Source organism: Plecotus auritus (genome assembly GCF_963455305.1).
Source record: "Plecotus auritus genome assembly, chromosome: 3".
NCBI classification, from domain to species: Eukaryota; Metazoa; Chordata; class Mammalia; order Chiroptera; family Vespertilionidae; genus Plecotus; species Plecotus auritus.
The window spans coordinates 42,837,254-42,853,119 of NC_137772.1; the positions used below are offsets into that span (position 1 = coordinate 42,837,254).

Below are 15,866 nucleotides of genomic sequence, written 5' to 3' on the forward strand. Positions count from 1 at the left end.
CTCTTAATAACCTGGCAAGTTCTATGGGGTGTTTGCTGCTAAGACAAGTCCTTGAAGTTGGGCAACCCTTTAATTGCTGTTTTCCAGAATAGAGCCAATGGGGTTAGCACACTGGGTGTAAAATCCTTCCTCCTTTTGAAAACCTCAAAACCAACAAACTACTTCCTCTCTTAATCTCCAGTGCTGAGCCTGTAGTTATGTAATGTGTGTGGCCCTAAGGTCAGGATCCTCCTACTCAGAGCCCATGGGCCTCATTCCAGTAGAACCTGTTGGGGAGTGTTCCACCCTCCTGTCTTCCAAGTGAGTAGTCACTCATCTCACTCAGCGTGGCTCTGCTGGTGTTGGAACAGAAGTTCCCGCCAAGGCATCTCTTACAGAAGGTCTATCCACCTGCCTGCTGCTAAATGGTTGGTTAGTGGATGTTTTTATGGGCTGGAATTAGGGTGGAAGTCCCTCCCCCTCCTTTTCTCTCAGTATGATAAAATCTCATCCTGTCCCTAAAACACATACGAAGAAATGGAGGAACACATAGATGTGTGATTTAAGCAGCTGCATATATAATTCTTTTAATTTTACCTCATTCTTTTAATTTTAAAAACTGTAATTCTTTTAATTTTACCTCATTCTTTTAATTTTAAAAACTGTATTGTGGGGAAAATGATTGCTCTTGTCCTCAACCTGTTGACAGTATGGAAACAATTTCTAAAGGAGCCAAAGTATGTATCTTTTATGATAACTCAGTTCTTTTTTTCTAAGCTTTTGGATTTCCAAATTATTTCCCCCCTCCTTTTTGTGGCAAAGTTTGCACTTTTATAAAGCATTCAGTGAGTAGTTGTTCGGTATCACTTTAAAATAAAGAAGTAGGAAGTAATCCTGTTTTCCATAAATAATGGTCTATTGTTTCTTTCCAGTTGCCACCACATCACCATCCTGAGTGGTGTGGGTCTGGCCGCGGCCCTCAGCCAGGTGAGGGGACATTTGTTGTCTCCAGAGGTTGAAACACCTCAGCTATAGGAAGCATCTGCTGCTGCAGGAAACCTCAGAGTGAGCATTTATTGATGCCCTACTGTATACCAGGCATCCTGCATGCTGCTGAGGAAACAAAACATGAGTACGATCCACTGCCAGTGGCTGAGTTGCCTGCGTTGAGTCAGTGACTCCAACAGAAATAATTGCAAGAAGGCTGGCCATTTGTTTCTCTCGGTGTTTGTATTTAAGATCAATTAACTTACTAAAACTCGGGGCAATGAACAGTCAGGGTTTTCCACTTGTGAATGAATGTTCAGCAATGTTGCTGGAGCAGTTGAACATGCTTTGTGACCAGCAAATCATGACTGAACCTCCCTGAGCTATTGTTAGCAGATAATTTTATAGCAAAGTTAGTGTGTCATATGAATGAGAATTACAGGTTATGCGGTAATTACATGTAAATGATATGTAAACGCTCACACTCATTCATTCAGCAAACATTTGCTAGAGGCCTCTGGTGCCAAGGTAGTGTGGAGGAGGATAGTCATACCAGTGCTGTCTCAGCTACAATAATGAGACATAACGGATGCTGGTGCAGGGCAGGGGTGAGCAAACACCAGTTTGCCGTGTGTGGTCTTGGAGGGCAAGAGGGGAGCTGAGCTGAGTGTGGGGCTATGGACAAATTATTCCAATAAAGGAGTCAGTTCTCCATTATTACACTGCCTACTTGAAACCCCAGTTCTCTCTGGGGTGTCCTCAGCTTCCCTCCTTACCCCTAGTGAATTAGGAATAGAGCCAGACCCTGGCAGCTACACCTTGTCTATCTCACTTTGTTCTTGGGTCCTGTTTGTGTACCCGGCTGGCTGCCTCCCTCTCTCTTCCATGAACCTGTAGAGTCCTTGAGTCCCCATGCTCCTGTGTATCGTGTTGTAAGTGACGTGAAACTAGAGGGTCGGACACCCCAGGACACGAGACTAGAGAAATAGGCTGGATGAGCCTTCTATGCACGGGGAAATAGGCTTGTCCAGGATTGCTGGGTGAGGGAGGCCCCTCAGAGGTCTGGGGCACAGGGATGGGTGTATGTCCCCCAAGGCCGCACATCCCAGGTGCCTGCAACTGAGGGTGGGTTGTCTTCAGGGCCAGCTCTAAGGAAAGATATATATCCAAGGCAAGGAAAAGACAGGATGATTTCTTTCATTTCTTTCTTTTGCTTTTAAGTCCTGTTGGTGTGATGTAGGGGGCTTGAGAGATTTGGTGCTGATCAAAGGAAAAAGGACAACCACAAGAGATCAGAGTAACAAGTTTTATTGGATGGTGTTTAGAAGTGTTGCATAAGGCCAGCCAGAAGCTTATAGTGAATGGACCTCCATTCAGAGGGGAGGAGGGCAGGTAACTTCCTGGGTCAGGGAGACTGGAGAGGGCTTGTGTCTAGGTGAACACTAAAGACCTAGGGCCTTCTACCTATAAGGCCCTATCTTATCAATGTCAGGTGAGGTTCACAGGCTATGTACAGCAGGCTAAATGCCTAAAAATCTGCTTGTTTGTGCCATTTTAGAAATAATTGGATGTGTAACACTTTGTGTTTGGTACCGGCAGGCTTTCAAGCTAACCACTCTCAGGCTGTAGAGAAGAAATAAAGTACCGAGAGGCCAATGTACCAAGGCAGTCTTTGACCCATTTATATAATGGTGACAAATCTTTTAGTTCCACAGTTGAAAGTAAAACATCTAAAAATGTAAATGCTTGGGGAGTAGTAACTCATTGGCGTTAACATATTTCAGTACAAGTTTAAACATTTCCAGGTTGCTTCCTTGTTTGACAGGGAATCTAGAAGTCTGGGAAGCATCACTTTGCCCTGTAGGATGGTGCGGGGATGGTGCGGGGGGCGGGGGTAGCTGATGGACAGGAGGAGGGGGCTGGACAGTGCAGCAAACTTAAACACATTTTTTGGATGGAAGGCATAGAAGTATAGGAAAAAGACCACCTTTAGTGGATAAAGGGGTGTGCAATGCTGCTCCACTGTATGCTGCTGCACGATCTCAAGCAAGTTAACTTTTGGTGCATCAGGGACTATTTGCAGAACAGAGATAATACCCACCTTGCAGTGTGTTAGAATTGTTGGCTACAACAGAAATAAATTTGCCTAACTATAGACTGTCAATAGAAGGCCACCAGAAAATTCTCACGTATTTTCTTGTATTAATAATATTGGTCTCTGTATTTGTTTCCTAGGGTTGCCATGATAAATGATTCCAAACTTGGTGGCTTAAAACAGTGTATTCACTCACAGTTCTGGAGGCCAGAGTCTGAAATTTGGCAGGGCTGTTCTTCTGAAGGCTCCTCCAGCATCTGGTGGCTCCAGGTGTCCTTAGCGTGTATCCCTCCAATCTCTGCCTCTGCCTTCACATGGCCTTCTCCTCCGGGTCTGTGTCTTCTCTTCTTCTGTCTCTTCTAAGGTCACTTGTCTTTGGATTTAGGGTCCATATGCCCAGGATGATCTGATTGCAAGATCCTTCATAACATCTGCAGAGACCCTTTTTCACAGGTTTTGGAGGTTGGGACATGAACATATCATTTGGGGGGCTACCATTCAACTCAGTATAATCTCCATCTGTATCCTGATGACTAGCAAGTGTACTAGGTGCCTAACTCTGAGGGGGAATGGTACTTTTAGACATCAAGGTAGTTCATTCTTAGCTTATTGTAGAACATTTAAAACATACAGAAGAGCCCAGCCAGTATAGCTCAGTAGTTGAGCATCGACCTATACACAGAAGGTCACTGGTTTGATTCCTGGTCATGCACATGCCCGGGTTGTGGGCTCATCCCCAGTGGGGGTGTGCAGTCGATGTCTCTATCTCTCCCCCCGTCTCTCTCTCCCTTCCACTCTCTCTAGAAATCAATAAAGACATATTTAAAAAACAAAACAAAACAACATGCCATCCAGAACATGTCTTCTTCAGCAGAGTAGGAGAAAGGAGTGTATTCTCACCTGCTGTCCTGCTTGAACATCTTCATGCTCCCTGTACTCCTTCAAAGATGCTCTTGCCATAGATGCTCAGTCCTTTCTGTTATAGGCTGAGCTGTCTCCCCACCCCCCTCCCAATTCATATGTTGAAGTAGTCCTAACCAGTACCTCAGGATGTGATGGCATTTGGAGTTAGGGTCTTAAAGAAGTAACTAAGTTAAAATGAGATCATTGGGGTGGGCCCTAATCTAATATGACTGGTGTCTTTATAAGAAGAGATCAGGACACAGACACACACAGAGGGAAGACCATGTGGAGACAGGAAGAAGAAATCCACTCTGCCAACACCTTGATCTCTAGAATTGTGAGGCAGTAATATATTTCTGTTGTGTAAGCTACCCAGTCTATGATACTTTGTTATGGCAGTCAGAGCAGACTAATATACCCCCTCACACCCAGTAACCTCATAGTTACTTGATAGCTCTTAGATGCCTCTGGACAAAGGGTTCTGCAAGACCCACCTTGGGTGTGAGTAGAATGCTTTGGAACAGAGAAACCAACCCCCAAACATTTGTGTGTACTACCAAACCAGTTTTCATTGTAGTTTGCTTTAAAGTAATAAAGCCATCTTTTGTTACGCTGCTGACGCAGGGAGGATCGTCTCATGTAGGAATGCTTTGGGGATTGTGGGTGGATCAGCAAAGCAGAAAAGGATTGGTCAGTACATTCTATTGTGAGTTTTGACCTCCCTGTTCTCTCCCTCCCCCTAATTGCCCCATCTCCTGTTGTCATGGGCTCCTTTAGGAGGGTAGCAGGTCTTCCTTCTGTGTCTCCTCTCCCTCCAGTCTGGAGCACCATACATGTTTGGTGAATGAATACTTCAGTTTTGGAGATTCATGAATATTTTATGCTGCCACTACATCTCTGGTTAAATATTTGGATTGAATTTTGAAGTAGAATGCTTTATTTACATCGGGGTGAGGAACATCCAGCCCGTGGGCCTTATCGGCCCAAGAAATCATTTGGCCTGGCCCTGCCAAGGCATTAGGGGTGAGTTAATTACATGTTAGACCAAATAATAGCAGGCTAATTATTAAGTTGATAATTTTGTATGGCTCATGAATGATGTTATAAATATCCTTGGCAGAAAAATGGTTCCTTACCCCTGATTTACACAATCACTGTGCACATACTTTTCTGAAATTTATATATTTCTGACTATGTTATCTTGGGCTTCTTAGAGAATCAGTGTCAAGTTTTTTCTGTTTCCACTCAGGTCTCAGCAATATTTGTAGATGTCCCTCCTGCTGAGTGTGATATAAAAAGAACTGTATAGTGATAGTTAGCATTTATGAAGTACTTACTGTGCTAGAGGTAGGAACTGTTACTGTCCCCTTTAACAGATGGGGAAACAGCCTTAGAGAGGTTAAGTAACTTGCTCAGTAAGGAGTGGAGCTGGAACTCCTCAAACCAGGGCTGTCTGACTCCAGAGCCCCTCTGGATTTTGAGCACCTTCTCAGTATTATCCAAAAAATACAATTCCCATTAGGCAGTCCAGGCAGGAATTTATAATGAAAGCAGTATAATGGCCCTTGGCCTCCTTGAAGGTGTTGCTGTGCTAATGACTGAGCAAATGTGGAGGAGGAAACAGAGTCTGTTACCAAGAATGGGCTGGTCTTCCCATGTTGTATAGAAAACTTCTCTACTAGACAAAGGCCCTTGTGGGATTGAATTAACTTCTTCTTCACTGTATTTCCTACACCAAGCATAATGCTTGTTGAAAGAATAGCATCATTTTGTAGCGAATAGCCATTATGCTTTATTATTAATAATATTCAATTAAAGTATTACATGTATGACTTTCTACCAAGTTTTCTTCTTTGTAATATTTTTCCCACATTTTCATTTGAGAGAATGAGGTTCTATTCTATTTTAGTAGTTAAAAATAAAACAACTCCCAAGTGTTAAGAAATGAAAAACATTTTTTTCTTCCCATGAGTCATGGTTGACAATAATGTCATTTAAAAGTTAGGTTGTAGAGCCATTTTAACACCCATAAATTATAGGGTTTATTTTGTGAGCTGGAATGTTAAGACGTTTAAGATCCTGTCTTATTTATTGGACACTTTATTAACATAATTATTATGTGTACAAAACAATACATTTTTTAACTTTAAAAAGTGAAGTGTTTTATTTACTGGATCTATTGCCCAAACAAATGTTGTTTTTAAAATAATGCAATAAAAATTAATCTATAAAAGATGTTTCCTGAAAAGTTTTGGTACTTCATGCTGGGAATAGCAAAAGCAATAGCACAGATTTTTATTTAGAAACTCTCTGAGGAAGTAAATATAAATCAAGTAGATTATAAAGTTAAATTACTATTTTCATGTTTTACAATCATTTGGAAGATGATGTGGGACAATAATTGCCAAGCACCAAATGTGTATAGCTTTCAAGATATCCAATAGATATTATATATTTACTAGAGGCCGGTGTACGAAATTCGTGCAAGGGGGGGGGGGGGGCTCAGCCCGGCCTGCACCCTCTCCAATCCAGAATCCTCTTGTAATCCGGAACCGCTGGCTCCTAACCACTCACCTGCCTCCCTGCCTGATGCCCGTAACTGCTCCCCTGCTTGCCTGATGGCCCTAACTGCTCTCCCCTGTTGGCCTGATCCCCTAACTGCCTAACTCCTCTCCCCTCCTGGCCTGATTCCCCTAACTGCCTATCTGTTCTCCCATCCTGACCTGATTGCCCTACCTTCCTATCTGCTTTTCCCTCCTGGCCTGATCACCATGTCTAACTGCCACCTTCTCCCTTCTGCCTGCTCGTGCACGGCACTGGCCTTTTCACCTTCTCCCTTCTGCCTTCTCCCTTCTGCCTTTTCACCTTCTCCCTTCTGCCTTCTCCCGAGGCGCCGGCCTTTTCACCTTCTCCCTTCTGCCTTCTCCCTTCTCCCTTTTCACCTTCTCCCTTCTGCCTTCTCCCTTCTGCCTTTTCACCTTCTCCCTTCTGCCTTCTCCCTTCTCCCTTTTCACCTTCTCCCTTCTGCCTTCTCGTGCACAGCGCTGGCCTTTTCACCTTCTCCCTTCTGCCTTCTCCCATGGCGCCGCCCACTCTCGAGTTGCCTCAGGCTGGTCCTGCTATCTCCGGGTGCCTCCCTGCTTCCCCCTCGTCTCTGGAGCAACGCCCCGGTGTGCATAGGAGCTAATAAAGAGCTAATGGTCCGGTGGGGACCCGTTATGGCAACCCAGCCTAATTTGCATATTACCTCTCTCTCTCTCTCTCTCTCTCTCTCTCTCTCTCTCTATATATATATATATATATATATGAGTTTTCCATTGTTTTGATAAATTCTCATAGTGGAATTAGGAGAATTTTGGTTCATCTTCTAATGCTTGATAACTTCTAGGTACTACTTATCCTTTTGTTTCTTAACCCACCTTTGAAGAATATACGTGTGCACACACTGAGTGTAAATGTACTTTCCCATGGGAGAAGCCAAAAATGGCATGGGGAAAAACTGAAATTCTCTTACTTTCAAAGGACAGTGTGAAATGCATGTTCTTCTGCCCTTTTTTTCAGAAGACCGTTTTATTTTTAGTTAAAAATGGCATAATGTCAGCTTTTCAGCTTAGTAATTAGTAATACTAAGGCATTTTGATAACTTAGAGCAGAGTCTGAATTAGATTGGCCCCAAGCTAAGACAAGAGAATGTACATTTGAGTCTGTATGAAAATGCTACCATAAAGACCTTTTCTTTAAATACCTTTATTGAGGATAATTGACATTCATTAGACTACACATACTTAAAATGTAAAATATGATAACTTTTGACATCTGCAAAACCATCATCGTATTCAAGATAGTGAACATTTCCATCACCCCAAAGTCTCCTTGTGCTTTTTTTGTAATCCATTCCTCTTGTTTCTTTCTCATTTCTAGGTAATCACAGATCTGCTTTCTGTTTCTATAAATTAGTTTTTATAAAAATGCAGTCAGATGTTACAAACTATTTTTGGTGTCACTTCATTCAGCATAATTATTTTGAGATTTATTTATGTTGTTTTATTTTTCAGTGGTTCAGTCCTTTTTATTGATGAATAATATTCTAAAATTTATCAATCAGTCAATCAATTTACCTGTACATTTGGTTTGTTTTCAGTTTTTGGTTATTACAGATAAAGTTGCCAAGAATATTGTGTATTAGTTTTTGTATGGGTGCATATTTTAATTTTTCTAACAGTAGAATGGTTGGGTCATATGTTTGCTGAATGTTTTACTTTTTAAGAAACTTCCAGACTGCTTTCCAAGGTGGTTATACCATTTGATATTTCCACTAATAGCATTATCTGAGTATATTAGAGTTCCTTTGCTCCACATCTCTGTCAGCACTTGCTATGGTCAGTCTTTAATTTTAGCCATTGTAGTAAATGTGTAGAGGTAGCTTGTTGAGTTTTAAAATAAAATTTGCTGATTACTAATGATGTTGAACATCTTTTCATGTACTAAATTTGTATATCTTTTATTTAAATTGTTTATTCATTGGTTTTTATTATTGAGTTTCAAAAGTTCTTTATATATCTAGATAGAAGTCCTTTATCAGATATGTAATTTAAAAATCTTAAGTCACTAAGTTAAAATTTGTTTTTTTCTGAATTTTTCTTTTGGCATTATTTTTATTGTAACTATACATAATATAAAGCTTACTGTTTAAACATTGTTTAAGTGTATAGTTCAGTAGCATTAAGTACATTCACATTATCTTCTTTTTTAAAATACTTTAGTCCAGTGTCTTAAAAAGTCCATCGGAGTGTGAGCTCTTAGAGTGCAGGAACTGAATCTTATTCTCAGTTGTATTTCTAAAGTCTATACTATGCTTAGCATATAGTAGGTTCCCAATAAATATTTGTTGAATGGGCAAAATGTTGAATGGGCAAAATCTTTGTTTTCAGGTTGTAGTTGTTTCAATATTAGTTAGGATTTGACTTTTACAAAGACTAAAAAGCAGTGGCTTATAAAGGATGGAAGTTAAATTCTCTCTTACATAATAGTCCAAATCTATACAGTCCAGGCTAAATTGATGACTACTGTTTTGTGACCTAGGTTCCTTCTATCTTGTTGTTCTGCCATTTTCCACATAATATTTCTTCTTTGTAGTTTTAGATCATTGGTACTCCAGCTTCAGCTGACTTGTCTGTATTCTGTTTAGCAGGAAGAGGAGATGGTAAGAGGATGGTATTCTCTTTCTCATTAAGAGCATGACTTTAAAGTTGCACACATCACTTCTGTCTACAGGCAGGAGAGGCTTAGAAATGTAATCTTGGGCTGGATGGTCACAAGCCCACGAATACTTCTATTATTATATTGAAAGGGGAGGATAGATGTTGGAGCCAGGGAGGTAACCAACAGTTCCTGACAGTGTTCATTCATATTTTTTTATGTTACAGTTAAAAGTTTAATTGGAGTTGAGGATTTTACTGCTAATATTAAATGTTCATTCAAAACTAAGAAGTTGAGAGTGATGACTCAACAAAAGGTTCGTAATTGGTGTTATTGAATTTGATCTTTTTTTCAGCACTTACAACATAAGTCTTCGGTGAACATGTATATGAAAGTTGACATACAACTTGTGAAGCTGAGTCATAAGACAGAAATCCACCTTATTAAAAACATTGTACCTTATTCTTAGGAAATGGGTTGACAGAGTTTGGGAGCAGTGTGTGAATGTGACAGATTGGGTTCATGAAAAGATAATCTGGTGGATCCCCATGGATTGTTGGGTGAAATCCAAGCACATTAATATGCTATATAAGGACCCACCTTCTTGTTTTCACCCCAACTGGGCATCTACCTTTACCACCTATGTTTTGGTCACACTGAATAAGCAACAGTTCCTTGACTGTTCCTCATTGTTATGTATTTCCCTGTCTTCCAGCAACTTAGCTTGCTATTTGTATTACATTTTTAAAATAGAAATTTGGAGGTGAAGAAAAGGAGAGAAAGGGCCCAAAAATTGGAGGGGTGAGCGTACTTAGATCCATCTGTGTGTCTGCCATTCACTGAGTGCTCTGGTCCTCCAGGAAGAGTGTGAAGTGCTCCTCATTGGCCATCCCTCTTCATTCTCTCAGAATTCCATTGGGGGCATACCATCATCCATGTTATACACAGGAGGAACTGTGGCGAAGTTCAATGACTTACTCAAGGTTGCAACCTTCAGAAACTTGTCAGGACCAGGAATGTTGGCTAACTTCTGAACCTAGTTTTTTCTCACCACCTCATGTTCTTTTCTTTTGAGAGGGAGATCTACTCATGGACTTAAGATGAAGATTAGTAACTGGAGTAATATCAAGGGGCTATAGAATCTCTGTGAGCTTCCAAGTCAGGTCTGAGTTAGTCCTGCTAGGTGTATGCCACCTGAGACCTCCTCCTTTGATTACTTGTGAGGTGAGCCACCTCGCTGACTCTGTACAATGATGGAGAAACACGAGAACAAGGGAGAGAAAACAAATTTAGAGTACAGTTTTAATCAGTTGGAATGAATTCATCCTCGACTCTTGAAAGTTTGTAATCTTTATAATCTCCTTTTTAGTGCTGCTATTTTGGGTAGAGGTATGGGATAGCAAATGCATGCTTCAGGGTTGTGTGAACTCAGCAGTATTATAAATGTGCATTTCCCTAATCCTGAGGATCTTCCATTAATCCACTAGATGGAGCACATGCTTTGAATATATTTCATGATAAGAACTGGGAAGAAAAGATGTGATCTTCACATCAGAGCCATATTGCAGACCCCCTGAAGTTGGTCAGGCATTTTGATCTATGGGTTTTTCTCTCAATAAATATAATTTTTTCTTTTACTTAGTACTTCTCTGTATAAGGAATATATAAGGTTCTTTGGGGGCCTGACAGAGAAGCATCATGGTAGAGTAGAAAGAGTTCTCATCTGCAAGTCTGGGGGTGAGGGGTGTAGATGTTCTAGTTCAGATACTCAGATGGTCAGATGGTCATGTCGTCTTTGAGCCTCAGCATCCTCACATGTAACTAAGCAATATGACTATGTACTAGGTGATATGTGAGATGCACATCATACATGTTAGGTATATTGGGACTTCCTGACCATACCGTCAGCTCCCAAAGATGCCCTAGCTCCCTTTTTTGTCTTATTGAAAGTGCACTCACAGCCAATAATCTATAGAGTGGAGAACCCATTAAATCGTAGGACCCTGAACAGGATCTTTGAGGTAATTTAGTTCATTTGCCATTGCAATGTCATTCACCTGGTGAGCACACAGTGGGGCAGCAGTTTCATTTCCTCCCAAATAGGCTAATCTATTTTAGGGCAACAATGATGATTAGAGAATTTTTACATATTGGTCTTTCCAGAGCAGCCCAGTTCTTGTAAATCTAATCTGTCTTCCATATTCAGATTTTCTGTTTTAGAGGGAGCATTTGTCTTTGCCTTCTCTATTACTGGGCCTGCCTGAATTAAATTATCTGTAAGAAATAAAAAAAATATATCATTAAAATCTTTCCCAATTTTAGCTCTCACCTGATGGGTAGGAAAGTAGCCAGTTATATTTAAATCTGTTTTCTTCCAATTAGTGACTTATATTGGTATCTCTGACAAGTTATAAGAAGAAATTTTTCCTTCATGAATTTTCCCCAGGAAATATTCAGTCATCAATGTATTTCTTGGATCACCTAATAGATACAGTAAAGCTATTGATTATTATGAAATTAAGAAGCATGTCTTCTCAGAGTGGCCTTGAGGTTGTTCATTTGTGGAAGTTGGAGGATTCTAATCTCTTCCTCCCATCACAGGTTTGTTGAGGGAGTGTCCTAAGCAGGTAACTGTGGCATCCTGAGGTTCTAATCACGAACAGAAAAAACAATTCCTCACCTGCTGCGGAAGTGAGGAATTTGTGCTCTGAGTAGAAAATGAAGGAGGCCCTTCATGCAGAGACTTTACGCTGGTTTTACATGAACATCTTTGCTGCTTTAGAAGTTTTGGTGGAAGTCTGGGATAATAAAAATGACACCTGGCTACTTACTGAGGATCTTCTTTTATGCTCTTTGGCTCTGGGTGTATACCTGCCCTTTCAGTTGATGAAAGGACATAGCCCCAGCCTTAGGTTTCTCAAATAGAGGACCAGCTCTGTTTAAATGAACCAATATAACTAAAGCCCTGGAAGTTCATGTTCACCCTCAGAATCTTACATGTATAAAAACTTTATAATTTTTGTTGTTGTTAATCCTTACCTCAGGATACTTTTTCCATTGATTTTTAGAGAGTGGAAGGGAGGGGGAGAGAGAGAGAAACATCAATGTGAGACACATTGATTGGTTGCCTCCATCACTGGTCCCAACAGGGGCTGGGAATCAAGCCTACAACTGAGGTACATGCCCTTGACCATGAATCGAACCTGGGACCCGTCAGTCCGCAGGCCAGTGCTCTATCCACTGAGGAAAACCGGGTAGGGCTAAAAACTTTAAAATTTTTAACCACTCCTTGTGTAATCATCGTTATTGTTAACGGGATTTGTGACATGCAGTAAAGAGTAGGGAATTAGGAGCCAGGGAGCCCTGGTTCATATCTCACATACCGTGTGACTTTGGTCAAATTAGTTATCTGAGCCTCGGTCTTGTTGTCTGTAATGGGACTGAGTAGGTGACCCATGTCTCGTTATTAGTTCCTAGATAACATTTAAAGAGATATCTCTTAAATTCAGCATGTATTTCCCTTAGGCACGGTGTTACATATTTGGATTTTTTGCAGAAAATAATTTATACCATAAAAGTACCAAAGATTATTTTTTAAAAGTCATAATAAATACTTGCTTTTTAAAACATTAATTATGAAAAACAAAATATTTTTTATAAAATCTATGTTATCAATATATTCCTTTTTGAGATATTTTACATGGATTTTGGGGGAAGTCATCTTAAAATATGAATGTAAAATGTGAATAAAATATGAACTTTGGATATATTATATGGACATTTTTCATCATCTAGGAATCAACAAATGAGTTCAAAATCTGAGTCATTCATTAAAAAAGTATTTGCCTGTCTGAATGGTTTGTCTAGTGGAGCGAGTGTTTCCATCTTTAGAGATCCTTTGCTTTTACATTGTAATGGTATCTGAGTTCAAGTTTATTTTCAAAGTTAAGAACAATTTCAGTGATAACAGCATTTGATGCCTATGGGCAGTCAGTCTTCCCTGTTTTGTAATGAGGCATCATCAACCTGTCTTCCTTGTCAACCTCACTGTCATTGGTAAGAGGCATTCCTAAGGGGCAAAAAAGCCTGTCCTTTCAAATGAGAGAATTTTCTCAACTTTAAAACAGTATCTTCCTCTTTATTGGCATTAGCTAGATCTGAATGCTGGTGTTATTCCACTTATTAAGTTTTGAGGCAATCAAACCATCTTTCACTCAAGCTGGGCATTTCTTTAATGCCTCACTCCAGACCTGTTCTTAAGCACTTGAAAGAAAGACATTTCTTTGACTGAAAGTGTTTGGTTTTAGGCATGCCGTATTTATCACATGAAATTAATGTATGTCCAGACACCAACATTTCATTTTACTTATCAGTGCATTGTGGTTTCTTATCAAGATTTATTTCATTTGCCTCTGACACTAGATTTTCTTCAAATGTTTTTTCTATTCTTTTGTTTCACAGCTTTATGGAGGCATAATTTACATATCATAAAATTCACTCTAAAATTTAAATGTACAATTCAGTGAGTTTTAGTAAATTTGTAGACCTGTGCAATCATCACAGTGATCTAAATGTAGAATATTTCAATCTCCTCCAAAGGAAATCTCATGCCTATTGGCATTTACTCTTGGTTCCCATCCACAGCTCCAGGCAACCAATAATCTACTTTCTCTCTCTATAGATTTGCCTTTTTTGAACATTTCATATAAGTAGAATAAGTAAGTGTGTGGCCTTGTGTTTGGTTCCTTTCACTTAGCTTGATATTTTTTGAGGTTCATCTGTGATGTAGCATGTAACAGTACTTTATTCCATTTATTGCCAAATAGTAATCCATTGCATTGTCTAGAACAGGGGTGGGGAACCTTTTTTCTGCCGAGGGCCATTTGGATATTTATAACTTCATTTGTGGGCCATACAAAATTATCAGCTTAAAAATTAGCATGCTATATTTGGTCAAACACTTAATTAACTCATCCCTAATGCCTTGGAGGGGCCAGACCAAATGATTTCATGGGCCTTGTATGGCCTGCAGACCGGATGTTCCCCAACCCTCATAGATAATGCACATTTCATTTATCTCTTCACCAGTTGATGGACTTTGCATGTTTTAGTTTATCATGAATAATGTTGTTGTGAATATTTTTACACATGTGCTTTCATTTTTCTTGGGTGGATAAATAGAAGTGGATTTGCTGTGTTACATAGTAACTTTGTTTAACATTTTTAGGCTCTATTAAACTGTTTCCCAAAGTGGCTCTGTGAGCAATGTATGAGGGTTCCAGCTACTCCACATCCTTGTTAACACTCAGTATGGCCATTCTTAAAATTTTAGCCATCCTAATAAGTGTGTAGTGGATGTTACTGTAGTTTTAACTTGCATTTCCCTAATGATCTTGAGCATCTTGTTATGTGCTTACTGGCCATTCTTATTATTTGGTGATCCTAGTCTTTTGGAACTGTTTAGAACCTAGTATAGCAGTCAGGTTCCAGCCAGGAAACTGAAATCATGCCACTTATTTTAATAGAGAGATTTAAATATAAAGAATTGGTATTAGGTATGAATTTAAATAGGGAACTGAAAAGGTACAAAGAGAACATTAACATGTTATAGAAGCAGTAGCTGCAGGAAGCAGCCATCAGCCCTGGGGCTGGGTAGACTGAGGGGTGAGACTATGTTATTAAATCTTAGAAACTTAGAGGAGGGGCCCCAGGAGCTGAAACGCAGACCTCTGAGGAGTGTGAGGAGTGGATGCTGGGTGGCTGGTGATGGTGTTTCTGAGGGGTGCAGTAAGGGTGGTTTTGTAAGTGCTGGAACAACTGCAAACTGGATTCAGCTGCTGCACAGGAAGGCTCTGCTACTGCCAGGGTAAAGAAGTCTTGCTGGGTGAAATGAGGAACCAAAGCCAGAGGAAGCAGGCACCAAAGAGCAAGCTCCTTCTCCTGCCTCAGCCTCTCAGTCTCCCTTTGGTGCCCTTGTGGGGAGCCTAAACAGAGAGCCAGCTGCTAACACAATGTGGTTTTCAGAGTGCCGGACCTAACTAGCATCACAGAACTGAGTTTGTAAAGGGTGGGGTTGGAGCATGGAGACAATAACTTAATAACTGGCACGGTCCTCCCCTTTGACTACTCAGCATGCAGACCTGCCCTTCCACACATATTTGAACTTCCATGCAACAAAAATGACCATGTTTCAGCCTAACAGAAGACAGATACTCTTCATGCAAATGAAGGTGTTCTCACGGACTCCCCAAAACAAGGAGTCACAGTCTCATTAGTTATTGTATCCATCTGGAAATAGGCACACATTATTCATCTCTGGGCTTTGTTAATTTAATTCTTAAATTCAGTTGCAGTGTTGCATGGATATATGTTACCCAAAGTCTAAATCATAGAGTTAAGTTTCAACAACAATGTTTGTATAAAATAATACAAGAGGAAGGAGAAGAAATTGGTGTGTATACACACACACACACACACACACACACGTGCGTGCAGAAAAGCCGGAGGGAAATAGCTGCTGCAGGCCTCATTTGTCTAACTGGCCCCTTGGCAGTACTTGATGTTTATGTCTTTATCCTCCTATTACTCATAACATATTTCCTTTACCTCAGGGAGGGCCTCGACTGATTAGCCTTCTTCACATGAAGGTCTGAATTTTCAGTGGTCCTGCCTTTCTTGGGATTGCTTGAACTTTTACTATCTG

At 40.3% G+C, this 15,866-nt stretch overlaps 1 protein-coding gene across 4 annotated transcripts in view; it reads left to right on the forward strand.

Annotated features, from left to right (window-relative positions):
* The window catches only part of DOCK9 (dedicator of cytokinesis 9), a 281,552-nt gene that overhangs the window by 41,653 nt on the left and 224,033 nt on the right, over positions 1-15,866 (forward strand). The window lies entirely within an intron of this gene.